Source organism: Battus philenor, unplaced genomic scaffold (assembly GCF_028537555.1).
Source record: "Battus philenor isolate CCGP_79_NKW_IND1 unplaced genomic scaffold, ilBatPhil1.0.hap1 SCAF_6, whole genome shotgun sequence".
Taxonomy (NCBI): Eukaryota; Metazoa; Arthropoda; class Insecta; order Lepidoptera; family Papilionidae; genus Battus; species Battus philenor.
In genome coordinates this window covers 3828921-3852727 of record NW_027181726.1, presented here as the reverse complement: position 1 = coordinate 3852727, position 23807 = coordinate 3828921, and the positions used below count along the sequence as shown (strand labels likewise).

Here is a 23807-nt window from a genome sequence, read left to right as displayed (position 1 = left end):
TTGCTGAACTTTTACCGCCGCATTGATAAAAATATGTACGAAGAGTAGCGCATAAACGCTCTGAAACGTGCCAGCTTATTTGTTGCTAAATAATAATAAAACAAAAAATCGAAACCACCTTGCAAATGAAAGTTTGGAAGCAGTTTTATGTGTTGCTACAAGTAAATTTGAGCCAAATATAAAAACAGATTGTAAGCACTATGCAGTGACACGCTTCAAATTAATAAATTCTGTTTCAATTTTAATAAATTATTATCAATTCTTTATTGTCTTTAATTAACTATACTACTGGCGGCCGGCCTGCCATCAGTTCATGATTTGCGCGAGTGGCCCCTTGTCTTAATAAGTCTATGCAACCATGGTCTTAAGTAATAGCTAACCATCGACTTATCGTGTGAATGATGGCAAATGGTTGAGGAAAATCTTGAAGGGGTGCCTTTAAATGTAATGATGTCATAAAAACAACAAGAAATCTGTAAATAAAAAGCAACATGTAGTAAAAAAACGATATAAGCTTGTATCTAGAATGACATAGATTTTATAATGTCTTCTATAGTCGTTTCTCTAACTGCTGGTGATCTTGGCTCTTTCTCACTTTGATTAATTTAAAACTCCAGCTCAACAGAAGCTGTGAAAATCTTTCTGATTAATACTTTTTAGTAAAGCTCAAAAATCATTGTTTTATTTAACCAATGTTGTGTACACACTTTGTGGACTTTAAAATATATTCGTTTAAAGGCATCTCGTTAAAAATAAATATTTTCGTGAAAAATTTTTGGAATACAAATAACACGATTCTGACAATATCAATAAAAATTGGAAAGTGCGGTAGAGAAAAATTCATCTGTGTGAAAATATTTTATGAAAATCTCTAAATCATTTATTTTTCTACACATCACTATTCATTAATGAGTTTTAAGTTCTTTCAAGTTATAAAAATAAATTAGTTTTCTTAATAATGTATGCGGAATTACTACGTAGTAAATGCGGCGTTTAACAAGTGGCCACGTGAAGCGCGAAGGGTGTAAACTAATTTAACTTGTTAGCGATGTAGCAGGTTTAATGTTTGAACGTTAACACGGTTAATGAAATTAAACACAATAAATTTATTGAATTACAATTTTGCTGTAACATGAAAGAAGAAAGAGAAAGATTTTTTATTGTAAGAAATAAGCTCGACTTACTAAAGTTTACTGCAAAGTACAAACTACTGGCAAAGGTCATATGTACACAGTGCGTCGCCATATCGGTCGGTCTAGACCCTCGCATTTTAACTCTTTCCGCGACTTCCCAATTTGCTAAGCTCCTGCAAATGTCTTCCGATGCTAGGACTGCTTAAAACGACCTTGTTTATTGACTGCATTTTTCTTGGGGACTTTGACTCGGTGTAACATTACTCCTGAGGATGCCCTGTGGAGGAGTGAAACACGTGTTGAGTGATTTAACGGTGGTAGTTGTGTAATTCGCATTGTCTGCCGTATGCGTATTTATCAGCGGACTGAAGGGCGGTGCACTTTCTTGCACGACTTCTGCTACATAGCGGAAGTAACTTAATAATAATCACATCTCCGATCATACAACCGTAAAACAAACTGGTCAAGTACCTTTATTATCAAGCATTCATTTATCTCTTCTAAAGAGAGGCAGGTCGGTGAGACGGCGTTACACACAGAAAGACAGGCAACAATAAGCCAAGTCTATATCGTACGGAACCATAATAAAATAAGTATACATTTAGCAGGGAAGTTATACAAAGAAGGATACACATATATATTTATGACCAACTTTTAATGCATTCAAATCGCAATAGAAGGAGGGTTTGTGAATTTAAAAATGAGGATGGATCGATAAAATCTTTTAATAATTCACGGAAATTGAACTATTAATGCCACGATTCGATTCAAACTGGAACTTTATTTAGAGAATACCTATTTCATTAAAAAAACGTATATATTTATTAGTACATACTGACAAGATATCTGTTCCGGCCACTTTGTTCCGCCTAAATCAATAATAAATGAGCATTTATTTCGATTTTGATATTAAGCAAATACTTTTTATATCATTGCATTAAGTCTATCATTTTTTTCTGTTCATTAGATTCAGTTAATATGATAAAAGGAAGAACACATGAAATAATTAGTTTCTTTAAAAAAAAACTTTAGTGTTGTCAAACCAGCCAGAAATAAGTTACAACCAAAGAGATTTTATTGCAAGTTTGTGCATATTATATGCGAAGAGTTTTTCCCTGAGTTACTAGCTTACTACTTATGTATAAGCAGGCATATGTAGCAAAATTATTAAATAAATAATTTTAAATTTATTCATTAAATCTCTACTGATCTTATATTTGCCTATAAATATTTCAATTAATTGCTGTTGAATTTTCGCATTTTTAATTTTCAATTCTAGGCTTAAATCAGTCTTGAACGGGTTTCACTTCGCAATTTTCATTTAAATATTTTCAATTTTATCTTAACCGTCGACCTTCCACTGACTTCACTTTCGTTAAAAAATTTTGGTCATCTGAATGCTGTTGTTGACTTTACCTTAGGATATAATGATATTTTTCCTACTAGTTTTTAAACCAGCGTTTTGATGATATTTGTTGAATGAATCATTATAGACTGGGCTCTAATTTCGGACTGCAATGCAGTAATACCAAATAATAGTAGCACTATAGCGGAAAAGTAATCATTTTAGATAAAAGATATCAAAGTCACCACACGTGTTAAAATAATTAAGAACGTACATGGCGATATTGAAGAGTCATTATCAATTTGCCATTAAGCTGTCATTACCGTTGCTATGAATTTGATAAAAGAATTTGTTTACTCATAAATAAATCGTAATTTCCTTTAAGCTATTCATAACAAAAGAGCCGTCCTTCAAATTACCTTTACATTTTTAAGAGGAATTCGTAAAATGAACGTGCTTTCAAATATTGTGTTGCGGACTGGAAGAAATTCCTCACAGAAAATTTTTCGTTCTGTTCAATAAGTTTAAAAATAGGTTGTTTGATGTTTTATTGAATGAGTTTTTATTAACAGTTAAAATAATATTTCTCTTTGTCTACGTATTTACTATTTAATATTTGTAGAATATAAAGGAACGGTGATTGAATAAAAAAAACAAAGTACAATTTTAGTTGTTGACATTTATTCTTTCATGTGTTTTAAGTAGTTTCTACAATTTTCCTCGTTTCCATACTGCTTTTAAAAGACCAGACTATTATGTATTGTATGTATATGTTATATATCTATATATATACCCGTAAGTACCTGTAAGTATTCACCGTTAGTTTAATGAAAATATTTTATACACATAAAATTAATGAACAAAAACCTGGCTATCTATTTGCTTTAATAAGAAATTTTAATACTTTTAGGTATCTAACTACTGGATCAGAGATTTTTTTTATAGTATGTACCTGACACTATGCAATAATATTTAGCATGTCGCTAAGAATGCGTTTCAAAACGAAGTATCATGAAATCTTAAATAAAACTAAGTTTGCTTTCGCTACTTTAAGATTTCTTCGTGGTGTTTTGTTATTGGCAAATCAGTCGTGTAAAGTCTTTTATGTGAAGGCAATTCCCTTAGGATTATTAATTAATCTGTTTTTTGCAAAGTTGTTTGAACAAAACAAAATTGAACTTTAGCTGTCTGACACCAAGTCTGCTTATCTGCTTACCATTGCCTTTCTTTAATTCTTCTAAATTGCAAAATGTCATTCATCCACGAGCCATGATAAGGATATGTTCGAGATTTCTTCACGCGACATAATCAAGGAGAAATACACGCTGAAGGCTAAACACAATTGTTTAGCTGGTTTAAAAGTCGATGTTGCATTTATTAGGTCATATAACGAGTAGATAGTCACAGGGGCCATAATGTTCTTGAGTGAAGAACACGGACCGGCAAGCGGAGTACAGGACTTCCACTCACAAGGTGAATAGATGACCTATGCAAGGTCGTATTTCCTAAGGGTCTATTGAAAATCTACGGGTGAGGCTTATATTCAGCAGTGGACATCCTATCACTGAAATAATGATAACGAAGATTATTGCCGAGAGACTTTCTTTGATATTGAGATCCTGGTGTCTGGAGACTTTGATCTTATACTAAACCTATCACTACATTTGTAACACACGCGCGTTTTTCCTATCTCTTATCTTTCACGTTTCAACGCTGTAAAGCAAACTGTAAAACAATAAAAAAACTGATAATCTCAAAAGGCGAGTATTCCTTACTTTGTACATTCAATTAGAAAAATCAGTAGGTTAATGAAATGCCTAAATCTAAATGTTATTGTAATTTAATTATCTCTAGGGTCTCCTAAATACCTATTTATAAGAAATTCTTAGAGTTTATTACTTATCGTAGAACAGAGTTTATTTATTTCGCATCTCGATTGGATTTTGTAAAAGAAATTTGCATCTATAATGCATTAATTATTATGTGTTATTAACTTCAAATATTCTGTAATAGTTTTAATAATGTACCTAGGTTTTGACTTTAATTCATATTTATTTTTCTTTTATTTTCACATTTTATTCACGGTGCTAGAGCCATTGTCTTATCTAAATATAGCTAATAAATAATAATTATTTTTTCTGTAGGCTGGAGATTTATCGCAAATCTGCTCAGATCCTCGAACATTACTTTCAAAGTTTTAAAAACAATTATCAAAAGATACAATCATTCCTTTGATTGTTCAAATGTTTTTTGCTCAAATAAATTGATTGATTTAGAATAATCCCATCAATACAATGGGTCTATTTGTTAATCCTGATGGATAGCCACAGTCAATGATTGGCGCTTTATACTGTTAATAGGCGGTGCATTGAAACTGCAAATTCGAAATTAGAGCGCATCTTACCATTGGTGAGACGTGTACGCAGTGACAATAATAATGTTTACCTACTGGAATATTATGTAATATGTTATTAATGAATATTCTTTTAATTTATACTAAGCAATATATAAGAATCTTAAACAAATATTTATTATCTAAAATTTTAAATAAGCAATTAACAACATTTGTCGAAGAAGTATGTATTTAGGATATTTTTGTAAAAGTGATCCCTTAATTAAAAACACCGCCTACCTTTATTGTAGTCTCTTAGATCACAGCGCGTAAGCCTGTGGGTGTTTAAAATAGATGCCATTAAAGAGAACTCAATTCTAATCTAATTTCTTTCAAAATGGCCTCTGGCGCAATTTTTCTCATCACGTATACACTTTAAATGATCAAAAGTGTGTAGTGATATAAATAAACTTATAATTAGGTAAATATTTCAAGTGGCTCATAAATATAAAAATGATTAATTATGTACCAACACTTGAGGCTGAAATTTATATTAATTTTTTAAAGGTAATTAAAATATGTTAGTAAGTAAATTTTCATCGCGACATCAAAAAAATAAACAAGTGACATTTAAATTATCTTGTGCAGTTTCATATCCCAAATTGCTATTCATGCCTTGCTTTGTTATAAAATTAAAATTAGTTATACAAAAATTAATTAAAAAAGTACATATAGGTTCCTAACAAATTTACGTAGAAATTAATTTCGTTGAAAATGGATCTTTTCATTTTAATCCAGCAATTGCGTCTTGAATTGATATCGTCTGAAGTACTTATGTATTGATTTCTAATATCAGATACTTAACAGATAATCAAAAGGTACATTATAGATTATATACGAGTCACAGATAAGACTGAAACGTTACAATGTAATTAATATAAAATCTTGTGAAAGTATAAAGTTTTGTGTTACATCAATTCGTAAAATAAAAATTGTTTTGTTTATTGTAACCAGCATTATGTTTTTAGACCCTTCATTAATTTAAAAGCATATATGTAAAAGTTTTTCTATAGGTTTTTAAAGCCAATTTCTTATGTTAATATTTAATACCTCTGATAAAAGTTTCTTGACAATCTATTCTTCATATAGTTTTATTTATTTGTAGCTGTTTTATTATTCATATATTTATGATTTATGTATCCCATCTTTCTCTCATAACAATTAATGTGCCGAGTATGTGTAATATCTTATTTTTAGTCCTTTTTCTTTTCAACTAGACAGCCACTGCATGGTACTCCCATAACATAACCTCTCCAGCACCATCTAGTGACTTCCCGTGATCTTAACTATGTCGTCGGTCTACCTAGTGGGAGAATTGCCCACGCCGCGTCTACCTGCTCGTGGTCGCTATTCAGAATTTCCAACGACCATCGGTTGCACCAGCGATGTACCTAGCCCACTGCCAATTCAAACGAGCAATTCTTCGAGCTGGCTCGGTAACCTTGGTTCTTTAGCGGATCTCTTCATAAATTTGAGCCTTTTAGTAATGTCCATCGTAAGCGATCACGTCTCAGATCCCTATGTCATGACAGGCGATATTTTGGACGAGAAAGTGTGTTGGAGCTTCCTAAACGCTGCCCATCCGTGTTGGATTTAGCGAGTGATCTCTTTCTCGAAGTTGAACTTACTTTAGATACTAGAATTAATTAATATATAATAATAAAAGTAATGATCTTTATTAATAAAAATATAAAATAATAATTTATAGTTAAATAAGCTAATAATTGTTGAGTCTTTCCTGGTTTTCTCTTCTGATAATTAAATTAATGACAATATTTTATCAAATATAAAATATAAAGTAGAGTTGTGTTTGTGTATCTAAGTATATTCATGTACGTATGTTATGTTATTATCTTCTTGGTTTGTATTAAAGATATTACAAACTATTTCGTAGCGGCAGCCCAGCGGTAAAAGACCAAGAATTTCTATCGTAAGTCACGGGTCGGATTCCTGGGTTCGATACAATGTTATATAATACACATTAAGCTCATTGATTTTAAAGGATTGCCATTTTGATTGCTTACAATCAAGTTTCCGAAGGATGGGCAGCATGGTCCTTTGCATACCTTAATACCACACAGCGACTGCGAGTCCGCCTGCCAAGCGTGGCGACTATGATATATCCCCTTCCTAGATATCTTTAGGGGAGGGATGGCCTTGTAGTGACCGTCTATGGACTGAGAAGACGACGACGATGGCGACGACGAAACTATTCCGTGAATAAGTCATATCTACTGCTCATAACATATCCATCTTTTGTTTCAATAAGTCTTTAAGAAATTCCACTGAGTAATAATATTTAATGGTACATATTAATAAGTTCATCCTCAGTGTCCGTCTTTCTTTAAGGATTGTTTATTCTAAAATATATGTATATTTAATGCCTTTTCTGAAGATTTTACACTGGAATCCTTATGAACGAATTATTGAAATAAATAAGATTTTTTCGTAATAAATGTCAAGAATCAATTGACTATTACCTACGTAATTTTGTCAGTTTATATTGATTTACATGATAAATAGAGAATGTAATTTCAAAATCACTGACCGAGCTTAAAACTACAAGCCTTAATGATAGTCAAAGTTCAGTTGGAGGCCGCAACTTTGTTAGCTGAATTTTCACAGCAAGTCTAAACCGCATTTAACTGTTGCGACAAAGGTAATTTAGAAACACTGACCAACTATTTATCTCTGCGGCCATACCTGACTTGTTTTGTTATTAAAGTTCGACAAAATTATTTTTCGATTCGACATTCAAAAATATATAAATTATATTTAAAATATTAATGATAATCTATAGTTCAAACAAACGAACAGAGAAGTACTAAGTTGCTTGTAATGTCTACTTAAATGTCGTTAATAAATTTGATTTAAATTTTTATTGCTACATAATGTAATATATACGAAAGCTCACTACAAGCTGTAGTTTTATATGTTTTATTTGAAATGTAGCTAGTTATACATAGGTGTAAAAAGCTTTAAAGGAGTAAATGTATAGGTCACGTATCAGCAAAAAGCTTTAATAACAAAAACACTCCATATAAAGTGATCACTCTGAAAAATTTTATATTAATTTAATTGATCTATTGAAAAGCGACATTTTGTTTTTTTTTTCACAGAAAGAAGATAAATTCAGCATATTATGTCCAATCTAAGCCCAATATTTCCTGTATACTACTCGGGTCGAAGCATATAGCTTTGTGAGTTTTCATAATTCAACGCGCCCCCAGTCATATGCCTATTATATACATTAAAATTAAATTATTCTGTGAATTCTTGTAAAAATCTTAATGAATATGCAACGACTCTTTTTGTTATTGAGAAAATGGACTACGGAAAAATTAATTTACATATTCGGTAGGAACTTTCTTTCGACTTAGTTAAACTTTTTTTACGTATAAAGAATAAATAATAATTAACTTTTATTATTAGCTACACAAAAAAATATATATAAAAGTACGTACATTTAAATATTTACTACATCGGACGATCTTTCTGACGAAACTATTGTCCCGCATGCGGAGTAACATAATTATGTGTAACTTGGAAATAAATGATTGCTCCGTGTAAACAATAATTAGTATCGCATTGTATTGTATAAATGTCATCTATTATTTGTTTAAATTAGGTTTTATACAATACAACAAATCTGTTGAAATAAATAATACAACTGCCCGCGCTGTGGCTCCCGAAACAGCTGACAATGAAACTTAGGCGAATAACTTATAGCACTCTGCCACTTAGAGCATTTAGCACATAGATTATAGCTTTTAGCATATAGATTATAGCACTTAACATATAGCTTATAGCACTTTATGACAAACTCGGAGAATCTTTATCAATAGGTAAACTGCGTTTTTTTATAACAAGAAAAAGATAGTGAGATCTCTTGGATTAGTAGTGCTTAATTGGCCTTATCCTCTCATCTCGGATCTCATTGGCAAGCAATGAGATCCGATACAGTCGCTCAACGAACAACGATCATTGCCTGCCTTGGTTATGCTCGGGATTTCTCAACAAGAGTAAATCGGGAATGAAAAGAACGTAAGTAGCGGAGATAATCCAGCGGATTGGCAAGTTGAAATGGCGGTGAGCAAGACTCATAGTGCACGAGTCCGAGGGACTTTAAAGTTTTGGACTGGAGACCATATATGATAAGCATAGCGAAGGATTACTTGCGTAGCGCACTCTTTAAGGCTGTGGCGACCTAAAAGGACGCAGATCTTTAGTTATGCAAAGATCCACACCTACATTACGCGAGCGTTTATTGCCTGTGATGGCGCATTGGTCAACTTCGGATATCTTCGCGCCGGTCGCCGCTCGGCATTGCTATTTATGCTACTGCGATTTTCGCAAACTCATTTGCAATGTTATAAGTTTCGCATTATACTCGTATTCTTTCGCTTTGCCGTAAAATCATATTTCGGGTTTAATGTTTTTCTCTTTGGCTAAAATTAGTTTCTTTCTCTACCTATCTGTATTGTGCTAAATACTAAATTAAAAAGTTAAATTGAGAACTTTATTCCTTGTTCTTTATCATCTAACTATGCAACTTATTAGTTATTAAACAAATAAAAATTAACTCTGATCATTTGAAGATGCTGGATGTAGTCGGTTCCCACTAGTCCTATTGGAAATTTGTAGAAATTTCTTCCACTTCCTGTTGCTAAAATAATGGTGATAATTTATTAGTTTACCAAATCACCTACCAAAGTTTTCCATCAATAACATTGAAACAACAGTAATTTCTGTTTTCCGCAAGAAATATTTAATTTCAAGAGTGATCAGAAAAATTATAATTGAATTTAAATTTACGTTAACTTTACTTTATAATTGAAGTTAATTATTAAATTAGAATTGTGTCGTCGTGGCGGAAAATGCGAGTAGACTTGCCAGTTTCAAACAACAAGTTAAATTAGTTTTTCTCCATTGGACTCACTCGTCCGATTATAAGCGAGCTTGTGAGTCGGGAACAGGCGATATTTTTAATTAAACCCTAAAAAAAATTCTGCATTTTAAAATGAACTTTGTATGTAGCGTGAAGTTGTGTCGCATTTTGATGATAAATGTTTGTCACTTTTTTGTTAAATTCTTGGATGTGAAAGACAGAGAGAAACGCTACTATTACAGTAGTTAGTTCATTTTTGTTATAAATAAATATACTTCATAACTGAAACTAACAAAAACGAAAATACAGTTAGAAGTTTTACATAATATAACTTTTCCGGTGAATTCTGTACCAAACGAGAATCTCATAAGTTTTAAAATAACGAATTGATGTTATAATTACGTTTGTTGTGTATGTAAAAAAATTGTTTAATATTAAAACAATTTAATATTACGTATTAATTTATAGATATTATTTTGATTATTTTTTTATTTTATTTTATATGTTTAATATTTATTAATTTAATTTAATACGTAAACAATTTAATATTAAAATTACATTTGTCGAATATATAATTTAATACTTTTATATTGAAACAACCGCTATTTTATAAGAAAGTAAAAGATAGGTGATTGTTGTGGCCGTCAACAGTAAATAGTTATTTAAATGCGGTTATTTTTTTAAAGTGTGGATCATTTAAAGTATACTTTTATTTGGTTTTAGTTTTTAATCATTAGTAAAATTATAATTTGTGTATTTCCAAATATATGCTATACGTGTATCGTATCATATGCTATACGTGTATGTACGAGAATCCAATTATGTGACAAATTAAACAGGATTCAATGTAAGAAGATGCCAAATCAAAGGTTAAATTGAAATTAGCCGAACCAAAGATAAATAGAAACAGTTAAAATAAGAGAATGAGAACGATTTCGACCGTGCAAACGAAAGATGTATCCTTATATTTTACCCTCATGTAAACGCATCATTACCTATTTACTGCCTATTAATAAAATTAGCGGTGAATTTGCGGATATTAACAACCTGTTATTATCTAACCTCTGTACTTAGATGTGAAATAGATAACGCCTATATAACTTGAGAAATAACTAAAACTCATTTGTAAAGGATTCGTTAGTAAAAGTTAATTTTATACATGAATATAAAATTAATAAAAAAGTGTTAAAGATGTGCTTCGTTATAAAAGCCGTCTGCATAACGGAGTGACATTCAACTTTCCAACACGGCGAACCAATTATTTTCGCCGCACGCTGTTGTGGCGTTTGTGTAAAGTTTACAATAATATGCCAAGAAATAAATATCTTTAATATTATATATTCAATGATATAATTTGACATATAATTTAATTTAATATTTATTTTGTTAAATAAATGGTTCTTACTCTTTATTTTAAATTTAGTATTCGGTTCTAGAAATAAGTACATCGTATAACGTTTTTTTAATGTAAAGTATATATAATTTATAATTTTTAGTGAGAGAAATAATAAAATGAGCAGTGGTTTATATGTATATGTGTATATATATATATATATAAAAATTGAGATATAATTGGTTAAATGATACATATCGTCTCGTGTATTAATAATGATCGCAGACTTTTATGTATATTACAAAACTCTATGTAAATTCGCACTATTATGAACAGATTATGTCTTGATACTTTAAAGAAATCTAAAATGTCATTAAAGTCAGAAATGAAATTAGAGTAATTAATTAACTGATTAAAAACTTACTCTCATCCGTAGGTCGTAATCCAGGAGATATTGGTGCTTAAGATATGCCGGCAACATTTTGACGTTATTTTTCAAAAAAAAATTAACGTAACTGTTGTAAAATTCATACAATTTATACATCGGTTGCAATCAAAGAGAGATATGAACTGAAAGCGTAATAAAAATTAAATATTTTGTCTGTGATATGAATAAACGAATAAAGTGTAATGGAAAAGAAAAAATTTCTAAATCGTAAAATCAATATTAAAATATATATCCTATCCATTTGGCTAAGTCAAATCTGTTACAGAATCTCGAATATAGCCCTCTCCACTCCTTCAGCAACTCGGAGCTTACCAACGTGGCCTGTAGTGAGAGACCACGGTTTTGTACCTTTAAATTATTATTCAATCTCTCATGGTTATACTCTTGAGATAGTATTGCGACAACAGTTAAATTTATATATGACGCGCAATAATATAATCTATATTTTACTATTATTATAAATGTTAATTTTGGTAAAGAATATTTGATGTTTCAATATGCAGAGTTTTATTAGGGGCAGTTGAAATTAATTGATAGGTCTTCTCTCTTCGTATTTTTTTTTTTTAAATTATTACTTTCAAAAATATGTAGATTGCGCTCTGGAGCCGCACTGTGCTCTGTGGTATTGAATGTTCTTTTGACGCATGACATCAACAATTTAACTTCATTAATTTTTATAAATTGAACGTCAATCGCAATTATCTGAATAGACTGTCTCGTAATTGCGATAAAATATATTTTAAAAAGAGAACAATTTCTTTAAATATTTTTTAAAAATTTTCAACGTATGAAGCATTTTCCGTAGACAAAATTTGAATATTATTTTTACCGTACGTTACGGTTTCGAATATTTTGAAAAAAAAAAATCTTCGTTTCAATATTCACTACCGTTGGCAATCCCTCAGAGAAATCATGCTTTCGGCTTAGTCAAATATCCGATATTTTATTTGATAGACGGAAAGGGAAAAAATAAATGTAACCAAACACGTTTACCTAGCATGTTGCCTACGTCCCTAGGTGAATGCGCAGCCGAGTCAATGAAAAACATTACAAACCGTATACGGTTATATTTTATCAACAATTATAATTTTGAAAACAACAAAAATTTACTTACATAATTTCTTTTTAAGATTTAAAATGTACATCATTGATATACATGTTGGAAACAGTTTAACTGAAGTAATTTTGGTGATTATTACAAACTTCAAACATGATTTTTGTAATAGTTAGCGCATATAATCTTATATAATTCACACTTTGTACATTAAGTACATAGAATTGCCAGTGCTCGCAAACAAGTTTTTAGAGGATGGATAGCAACTTTCCCTGCGTACCATAATACCTCTGATTGTTAGCCCGCACCCCAAGCATGGCTATTACGGTGTACCTCTTCATAAATGTCTTTGGGGAAGGCCATCTTGCAGTGACTGTCTGTGCGCATGTGTGCTAATCATTGTTATAGTGATGAAATTAATGTTTTAATAAGTGTTATAGTAAAATAAGTGATGCCCAAGTCATCCTGGACTTAACGATATGGCGTACTAGGCTCATATTTTAGCAAGTTATTATGAAGTTTGATAATACGCAGGAAATAAATAAATAAAAATATTACAAGTTAGAGAATGAGGCTTTGAAATTTATTTGTTACGTAATAAAACATATAATAGGGGAATCAGAGAATAATATCGACATTTTTTTTTTTCCAAAAACATCGATTGATTTACCGCTGGGGCATAGAAATTTTGTATTCTAGATGGCAAAAGGTTGTTCATAACGAAGGATAATATATTGTTCATGAGAAATAAAAATAGATAAAAATGTATTCGTATGAATTAAACTTAAGAAAGCGACATTTCTATCCAGTCCCCCTAATACAAGTGGCTTTAAACCGAAACTATTTTAAATAAAATGTATGTTAAAAACAATATCAACCACTCAAAGAAATAATCTTTGACTACAGAAAAGTATAAAGTTAAATGTACAGTCAGAAAATCATGCATGAATATTATAAAAAATACGTACTACGAACCTCTGCCAAAATACTTACAAACGACCTTTGACATTTCCTTTTTAATCACGCTTAATGTTTCCGAGAGTGTTTATTATTATGTAAATGTAAGCCACTTATCGCTAAGAGGCAGAAACAATTTTCAACCCAACAATTCCGCAACTCAGGGATGATTCAGTATAATCTTTCCTCATTATCTACTGTAACAGCTTCATCCTATTTGCTGTATGGTTTTATTTGTGTACTATGCATCGTACATACGTAGGGTGATAATAAATAGGTGTAATAGTTTTAATCGGGGTGAATGTATAACTCATTTGATGTAAATATATGGTATATCCTATGCAAAAAACAATGGTTACAGATATAAAAATATGTAAATAACATGATGATAATATAGCATATATCAAGACAAGCGTTTTCAAAATTGGAATCACTGCATATTAATGTTCATTATTGTTTAATAATTGTCTTTGCAGACTTTGTACAGTCAGAAGTTACTGGCCTGTTAAATTAAAAAAAAAATACAATAAATTGATGTTTCATATTTCAGTGATTAAATTTTACAGAATGATTGAAAGTAGTTGTAAAATCATTAAACCTTTTTGCTGCCAAAAAATACATTCACACTTTGAAGCTTTTATACCAATTATATACCAATTTTATAACCAAATTGTCTTTCTGCGATATTAGTTATGAAATTAAAATAAGTAAAACTTAATATTACAATATTGTTTCAAATCGATAAAATTGTAATATCATTATACAACTGATAGTAAACATTTAATTAAATGGTACTTTGGAATTTAATAGTATTCTTATAAATAATTATTATTATAAGATTTTCAATTTAAAACTCTCCTGTGTAAAAGATACGAGTCATAGAAATCTTCGGTCAGCTACTTGTCTATTGTTGTTCCAGCATATAGCTTTAAAAAATATGATACGATCTCCTACTTCCTTGAGGAAATTAGATGATTTTACAGATATTGAATTTGAATTATATATCTACTGACAACTTGAAGCCTATGTGATTATTAAAATTGATAACCTACATTATGCAGTCAGAAATGATAAGTTAGTTTACATTTATTATGTAAATTTTATAATTTGAATACAACAATAAAACCTTTTTGATCCGTTGTTTATTTTTTCCCGAATATAAATCTAAGTACTTTGAGTATACACTCGGTTTCGGTTTCCCCTCACAAAGCGTACTCCGCTGTTTCGTACCGTGATGAACGACACAATGGGGAAAAACAAACCGGCGTAATGTAATACTGACTCAAAGACAAAGACATACTTTATTTCCTTAAGGAAGTGTTCGTGTACAGCTATTTAATCAAGTTGGGTGTCGGCGCTGACGAGCGGAGCTGAAATATGTTTTACGGGATAACATTCGCGAACTCTGTTGCTATGCATATTTTATGTCATTCATAATGAAATTAAATTGATATTTTATGCGAATATAACAAGCTATTCTAACTATACAATGCTAAGGTAAGCAATGAGTTTGTTTGCATTAATCTCAAGCTGTAAAAATAACACGCTTTTACATTGGGAAATGAGATTGAACTAGCTATACAAAAATAAATACTTATTAAATTACCTTCAAGTTAAATTAGCAATTATTTCTGCTGTTACGGTGGTATTTTCCAAGTCGTATGAAAAATCTATACTTTCTGTAAAATTGATCCCAGTTTTAACTACTGCAGGGTATCTCAAAATATTTTTGGACACGCTTTTTATAAAATGAACTAATTTTTCTGATATCTGTAGCTCACTTTTAAAACCTTAACTCGAGTTTTTTTTTACAAATTGATACTAAATCCCCGGGGTTGGGGATTGTGACTTGCGGTCTAGGTTACGGGTTCGATTCCGGGGCGATAATCTTATATAATCCACTCTTTGTGCATTAATTATATAGGATAGCCATGTTCACAAACAAGTTTTCAGAGGATGGCCATCAGCGTCCTCTACGTACGCCTGCCATGCTTGGTGATAATGATATATCCCGCCCCCCAAAAATATCTTTTGCGTATGTATATGCCTTGCAGCGGGTGTCTATGGAGTGAAACGAACACTATTATTATAATAATATACCTTCATTATAATTAAACGCTGTTTGAAATCAAAGCGTTTGTTTTAAAAACAATTTTTTGACAGAAGATGACATATTTACTTTTTCCAAGAGTAGCGATTATGATGTATTCTCCATAGATATCTTTGGGGGAAGCCAGTGCCTTGTATGTTAAAATGCTGCATGAGAGCTGAAACAACTTAACAATTTGCGGTATATATATAGACATCTAATTCTGTAAATATGAAGAGAAATTCATAATTACCGATAAATTACCTAAAAATATTTACGTATGTAAATATTGAAAAAAAAAATAACTCTTGCAGTATCTTGAATTTTTTAAAAGAGCTTGTGTTAATTACGAGGGGTGCAATTGAGGATCTCGTCAAATTCGAATTCGGAATCTAAAATTCTTTATTCAAATTACAATGTGTTATATATCTCTTGTTGACGTCAAGTAGAGTTTACCTGTTCAGATGAAATGTCTCAGACCTGAGAAAAGAGATAAAAGAAATTCAGCGGGATCATCACTTTTTTTAATAAATAAAATTACACATATAATAAACATTTAAATAGCCTAAAGACGTATTACATCCTTCTCAATGTATGCTCTCTACCATAAAGTCATGTATGCATGTATGCCGTGTATGTATTGCATTGAAAGATTTGACTCGATGAAGTCGAGTAGAGACTTGTACTACCAAAATCAGTTTTATTTTTCGAACACGCTGTTTATTGTTATGTTATCATTACGTTATTTATTAATTTTTGTAACCGTTGATTTTTGAATTTGGCTTATAAGTATAACATATATTAATTATAAGTATAACATATATTACAGGTATAAGCAATCACCGTGTTTACAGACTTATCTTCTAAAAGCCGTATCATATACGTCGTTTAAATTTGAGAAGAAATATAAACTTTTTTTAGACAGGTTTTTAATAAAAACTACGTAAACTATTTCATAAAGCAAGAAAACCAATTTTCAGTGTAACATTATTTTTCATAAATTACCATAGTTAATCGAATTATTAGAACTTATTATATCGTCATATTGGAAATGACTGCCAGAATTATAAACACGTTTTTTTTAAATAGATAACAAGAGTAATTAGTAATGAACTTTAAAAAAAAATTGGCTCAACGCTCTTGCGAAATGTGCTCGGAATGGGTTAGTTTTATACAAACGGATAAGTTCGGTTTAATCTCTTTCGAACTTGCTAAAGTTTTTGCCTCCGTGGAATGCTTTTAATTGTTAGGTTGGTTTTCCTAGTTTCCTTTTACATTTTTTATCAAAAATTAAAACCGCAGATAGTCAGTTTTGATACGCGACTAAATAATATAAGAGTGACTGCATACTTATTATTTAACATAAAATTATGACGTATGAATTATATAACGTACGCCCTAATCCCTTGTTTTAAAATATTCATGAGATCTTTTGAAATATACTGTCAAAACTGTGAGAACCTCATTCGTAAAGCACTGTTATTTAAACCACGCCACGTTTGAGGCTTCGATATATACGCCCAGTGAGAAGTCTATATCAAAACAGTTTTAGGAGTTGTGGGGGGTTTGATTTATTCTCCTTTAACGTGGACTTTATCTAGGTAAATTTCTTGCCCTATCTCCTACCATGTTTTATCATCGTCGTTCCAGCCCAAAGACGCCTACTGCAAGGCATAGTAAAGGCACAAACACATCTATGTGGGAATATGCCATAATCACCACGCTTGGCAAGCGGGTTGGCGATCGCAATGTGGTTTATTTTTTTTATGGTACGTACGTATTATGGTACGCAGAGGACACTGCTGTCCATTCTGTGGAAACTCGTTTGTGGGCAGTGGCAATTCTATACAAGGAATGCACAAAGTCTGAGAAAGATAACTACTAAAGAAAAAGTTTAAAACCTTTTCGAAATTATGCAAACGTAGCTCTAAAGATTGTTCGTTTGAAATGACAGTGGGCGAGGAAAATCCCTCGTGCGACCAAAGGCTGTTGTGGACCAAAGGTTCTCGTGTGCGACCACCAGGTGAACCGGAAACATAGTAAAGGTCGTCATAGAGATCTTTGGGGGAAGCTTTCACCTTATAGAGGGCATCCATCGGCTAAAACAAAGATTAATAAATAAAAAAAAAAATATGTAAGTTCTTGTTAAGAATATTTTTGTAAATGCTACTATAGCAAAGAAAGCGTATTTTTATTTAGATACTACGTTAGCTTTCCGATTTTCGTCCAGATGTGTTTTTTTAACAAGAATCAATCAAACAAGTCAAGTAACACATACGTAAAATAGGTTTCTATTAACTACACATAGCGTGAGTATATAATCGTAGATCCCAGGGTACGAAAAAATAGAGAGAGATAAGCATCTTTTTAAAAACAGTTTTTTTTAAACTAATAGTCATCGTTGCAGGCATTCGCAACATAGGCCTTGCTATAGATTTCAAATAGGATCCGAAGAATCTGCCTTCATCTAGCTTTCTCCGACGACCATGTTATTCTAGTTTGATTGTATATATTACCTTTCGCACTATTTTAATAGAAACTCAATATTTACACAGTTTTACAACAACATTAAACTACGTTCAACAATTGTGGCAATAATGTCATAATGACTTTCGAAGTAATTCGAGGAACTTCAAATTGCCGTTTCAAGTTAACTGTAGCATTGTTTATATTGTTAATGAAATTTCTATTTATGTTATTATATATTAATGTGTTCTGGCGAACGACGGTATCTCTACGGACCCAAAAACCGCTGCTATCTAACAACGTCTACCAAGTGAGTTTATCAAGAAAACAAGAAAAGCAACATCTGTGGAATTTATATATTATATTATTTATTTCTTCCTTAGCGATATGAATTTATGTAGACATTTAAGTTTCTCACATGAAACATTCGCATGTAAAGTTTCTTATAAGTACTTAATTAAGTATATATATTTTTTACTTTTCTTCTTTTCCTATATTTTAGTTTGGCATAATTATCAATATTCCGTTCGAGGTTTATGTTAATCAACTTACTAACATAGCAAAATTATTTTTTTAGTAACCAGAGGGGCAAAAGGGAAAAGTAAAAGTTATACATCTCAATTTTTTTTCTTTTATTTTAAAAAGTGTCGAAATATTTTTTTCCATTGTTATATAGCGTAATTAATGCCGAGTACAGAGCAGAACCAAGATTACCAACGTAGGTTTAAAGAATTGCTTGTCTGAGTGGCAGGTGATATTGCTAGTGTAACGTACGCCTGTTGGAGAAGAAAGGTTCTAGAGTGGCGACCACGAGCCTCCCTCCCCCCACACTAAGTGGAGTCGCTGGATGTAGTCAACTTAAGATCCGTCATCGTGGCGATCCGTGGTAAAGCCTTATGCCCTGCGTTGAACGTCTGTCAGCTGACATGATAAGAACAGTGTACATTATAACTTACACATTGGACACGTACGAACTTCTGAACCTTCTGTCTCATTGTGCCATGACATAGACATCGGCTGTAAAACTTAAGATTATAAATTAAAAGTTGGATACCACTGAAGTTACTTTTTTTAGCCTTTAGGGATTAAGAGGCTAGTTATGTTCCTATTTATAATACTACTATAATACTAGCACACGAAATACCTGGAGATGTAATATCTTATATAATAATAGATTTAACAAAACACCTTGGGTCTAAAAAATCGAAATGATTTTCGTATCATAAATTGTAATAGAAAATATTTTCAAACGCCGTTAAGATTTAGTTTCAACGGTGAGGAAAACCTTTAAAAACCCGGTCAATGACAAACAGAGCCCGTGTAGAGACGCAAAACCTCTCTTTAAAATGTCTTATGATAGGAGTATATGAAGGGTAATGTAGTAAGTAATTATTTATTTAGATAATTGATTGGAAGGGTTTATATTTACTGAAAACTAAGCAAAAGTTCTGTGACAACAAAGAGCTGTAAAAAAGATGACCATGATCCCTCATTTTTAAAGAATTTTGATGTGTCTTCTCATGCAAAAAAGAGCATCGAATTTGAATAAAAAAAATGTCCTTTTTGTTCTCAATATTAACTGTATTTTATTCATTTAAAAAAAAGGGAGTAATAAACGATGCTAATAATTGGATACGTAGTTCAGAAAATTTATATTGTACAAGAATTTTGTTTCAGCTTTTGATTAAATTATACTAAACTGTACCTTTTAATGAAGATTTACCTTGGAATAAAATGAACTGTTTCAATTAAGTATTTAAATTATTCTAGTTAACAAGTTAAATACGTGTTATTTTATTATAACCTAAAATATAATTTTGCTTAGATGTAGTACGTTTCAGCGAAAAAAATTGTACAAATTCCTTCTGCTTGTTAATTGTTGACAAGTTGTTTGTTATGGATCAAAGCTTGTATGGATCAACTTGAAGGACTATGTCCTTTGTTGATTTCTCTACGAGAAATTGGAAGTGAGAATATTCGTATATAAATGATTGTCTATATATACCGGGGTACTATTCTAGGGCTATTATTCCAACATGTATATATTTCAAATGTCAACAATTTAGTGTTGTTCCGTGAACAGGAAACTTAGTTTAACATTAATTACTGTAAAATGTTTTCTTTGTTTATTTAACGTGGTCAATTATTATTTCCTTGACATTTATTTTTAATTTATATTTAGTACCTACATTTAACATAACAAAATGATTAAATAATATGTTTAAAGACGATTTAAAAAATAAGACTTCCGAAATTAAGAGAATTTAAAAAAGGTGCAGAGGTCTGGATCGGGTTATTCAGTGGCCTTTAAAAATAGCAGCGAACGGTTCACTCTTAAAGCTTTGTTTTAATTTCATTCAGAAGGAACGGAGTATTTTTATTAAGGTTTCACGGACCGAAGCCCATATAAAGCTAAATTGGAGTGGTGGCTGGAAGTCGATGGGACTTCGGTTTATTTTTACAATTTAGTTTCTCTCCACAGCAATTTAATACGCTTAAGTCTTTTTATTTTATATAATATTCTTTACCTAAAAAAACTTGATTTTTATTTCTAATATCATACTTACATAGACCGATTAAGTGATCATTTTTGATAGTAATTAATTAATTAATAAAACTTTATCATCATCATTTCAGCCGTAGGATGTTCACTGGTAGACATACCCGCCCAATAGGCCCCTATTGAGAGATCTTGCTGGAATGATACGGAAATTTCCAGTAAGACTTGTATCAAACGTTACGAGACAATTTTAACAAGGTTGTCTATTCATATTTTGGGTGAATGTCTTTTGCTGCGCTCGTAAAGCCTCCACAATATCTTATTAATTCTTATATATTTTGTAAAACGCTCAAATTGAATTTAATAGCCGTTTATACAGACAGAAATATTTACGAATTTTATTTTGTTGAGACGTCCAAAGACAAATTTAATTAAAATGAAGGCAGGTATCAACTCCTCTTTCTATCGAAATCTGATATCCGATGATTATTGTTTAAAGAAAACTATGAAAATAAGCCTAGTTTCTTTTATTTATTTTTTTCTTTTGCATTAACGTGTAAAGATTTTTAACTATGGTATTAGGGGTTGTAATTAATAATATTATTTAACATAACTTCATGAAATTCGCATTACATTATTCTGTGTTCGTACTGGTCGGTGTAACATTAATCCTGAGGATGCCCCGTGGAGCGGTGAAACGCGTTTCGAGTGACTTAATGGTGGTTTTTGTGTTTTGTATTGTTTGTCGCATGCGCATTTATCAGCGGCTGGCGGGCGGTGCACTTCATTGCACGACTACTACTGCATGGCAGAAGTAGCTATATATTAATCCCAATCTTATATATTAGTCTAATTAATATTAGTATTATTTTAACTGTTATTTTATTTAAGGTTAATTATCAGCATCCGGTTATTTTGGAAGCAGTTCACCAGGGATCCAAACTACTCGAATTTATGGAAGAACAAAAAGTGACTTTTGTGCCATAATAACACCTCTGGCTAAACATCTCATTATAAATGAATTTCTTTGCACTGCCTGGCCGCTTCTAAACGTTAACCTAGTGAAATAAGGTATTTTTCCACATGAAACAAAATGTTTAAAAAACGCGCCAATATAGCGCTCGCGTTTAATAACTGCCTCCCCTGCACTGGCTGGCCGCTTCCGTACTTTCTTCTCATGAAAAAAGCCATTTTTCTGGTTAAAACAAAATGTTTAAAAAACGCGCCAATATAGCGCTCGCGTTTAATAACTGCCGTCATTGCACTGCCTGGCCGCTTCTTAACGTTAATCTAGTGAAATAAGGTATTTTTCCAGATGAAACGAAATGTTAAAGAAACGCGTCAATGGGGCGCTCGCGTTTAATAACTGCCGTCATTGCACTGCCTGGCCGCTTCTAAACGTTAATCTAGTGAAATAAGATATTTTTCTACATGAAACAAAATGTTAAAAAAACGCGTCAATATAGCGCTCGCGTTTAATAACTGCCGTCGTTGCACTGCCTGGCGGCTTCTAAACGTTAATCTAGTGAAATAAGGTATTTTTCCAGATGAAACAAAACGTTTAAAAATCGCGGTTAAGGAGTAACGTTTAAATTTTATGTGTCTGTTAAATTATACAGTATTCTGTACCCATGCATTTAGGTATGCATACATTATTATATTTACGAATATACGAGTTAGAAACATTGTAAGTGTTAATTTTCTCATAAGTATACTGAATAACACAAACTTAATTATTTTGAATTCAAATAAATATTATGTTTCAAGATTAAACAATAACATGTATTACACAAAACCTTAAAATATGTGCTGGATTAAGAGTGAGAAACATCCTCCTGGTCATTCCTTTTCCGTACACATAATTCTACTCGAGGGTAGGTTGTTGAATTAAACACAAGTTGTCACGGATCAATTACGTACGAAAATCGCGTATAATGCTGATGAATGACAGTTTAATGATTGCGGAGATAACAGAGCCAATCAAGTCTCTTTTTAAGCGGCATCAATAGATTTGGTTCTATTTGTTAGTATCACAGACTCGCTAAACACGGTCACATTAACGAAAAACACTTTACCTTAATAAAAAGTGTGGTCTCAATGGACTCTGAACAATAACACTGTAACACTATAGCACTGCAAGCTTCGCTGCACATTTACAACCGTGCGCGCGGTACTGACGACTACCTTTTATAAGCAATTAAACTAGTGGGGGACATAATCTTTTCTAAGACTACCCCGCAATCGCGCGCACGCACGCAAATTACACCTGAACATAGACGACCTCGCCTCAGAGGTTTCGTTACGCTCGGTGCTCCTCAACTCCGACATATGTCAATCAACACAAAAAATGTAACACGAAAAAAAAAAAACAGAATTATTATAAGGTAATTTCAAATTTTATTTATTTACATTTAATATTTGATTGTATCTTATCTTTCGATTAAAAATAATAAATAACAATAATTTTATATGTTGGCCTACTTCAATTTTCTATGTCTAGTACTCAATATTGAATGTCAATCCGTAACAACTGGCAAAGTTTCTGTCTAGTAGTACTCACCTTTATCGCTACAAGAAGATGAACCACTTGTTCGACTATCATGTACTTCTAGAGCTTTTACATTAATCCAGGGTCGAATTGTATCAAAAGCTGTTACAGATTCATAAGGCTTACCTCTTTCAGGAAAACCCAAAATATCCGTTATTTGATAAGATCATTTTCTAATGTTTGAAAAATCTTAAGGGGGCCGATAAATTTAGATAGGAGTTTAGTACTTTTTCCACCATTGCCGTAATTATTTCCTAAAATCTTAACTAGATCACCAACTTCTTATTTAGCTGCCAGAATCCGATTAGCGTCATGTCTACGTTTTTGAATATTCAGGTCCTTTCCTATATCTGTACTGATAATACTTCTTACATATTCCACATCATCTTGTGTGCTTTTAATTCCCATTTTGTTCGCAAGATCATCGCGTATTCTAATTCCAAATAACGCTTAAGCTTTTTAGTGGTTTTGAATTTTACTACACTGAATTTTACCCAGTTGCTTTTCCCAGTCACGTTCATTACCCTTAAATTTTTGAGCAGCTAAAAATTGATTATAACTTGATTATATCTCTCAACTTGACCATTGGTTCTGGGATAAGCAATCGCGTTCAACAAGTGCTTAATGCCATGTTCCTCGCAAACATCTTTAAAA

At 31.6% G+C, this 23807-nt stretch overlaps 1 protein-coding gene across 1 annotated transcript in view; it reads right to left on the bottom strand.

Moving 5' to 3' along the window:
- The window catches only part of LOC137930454 (integrin alpha-PS4-like), a 95156-nt gene extending 72412 nt beyond the window's left edge, over window positions 1-22744 (bottom strand). The window contains exon 1 of the mRNA XM_068773707.1: window positions 22402-22744. The gene's annotated coding sequence lies outside the window, so the exon portion shown is untranslated. The remainder of the gene's footprint in view (window positions 1-22401) is intronic.
- Window positions 22745-23807: the final 1063 nt, after the last annotated feature.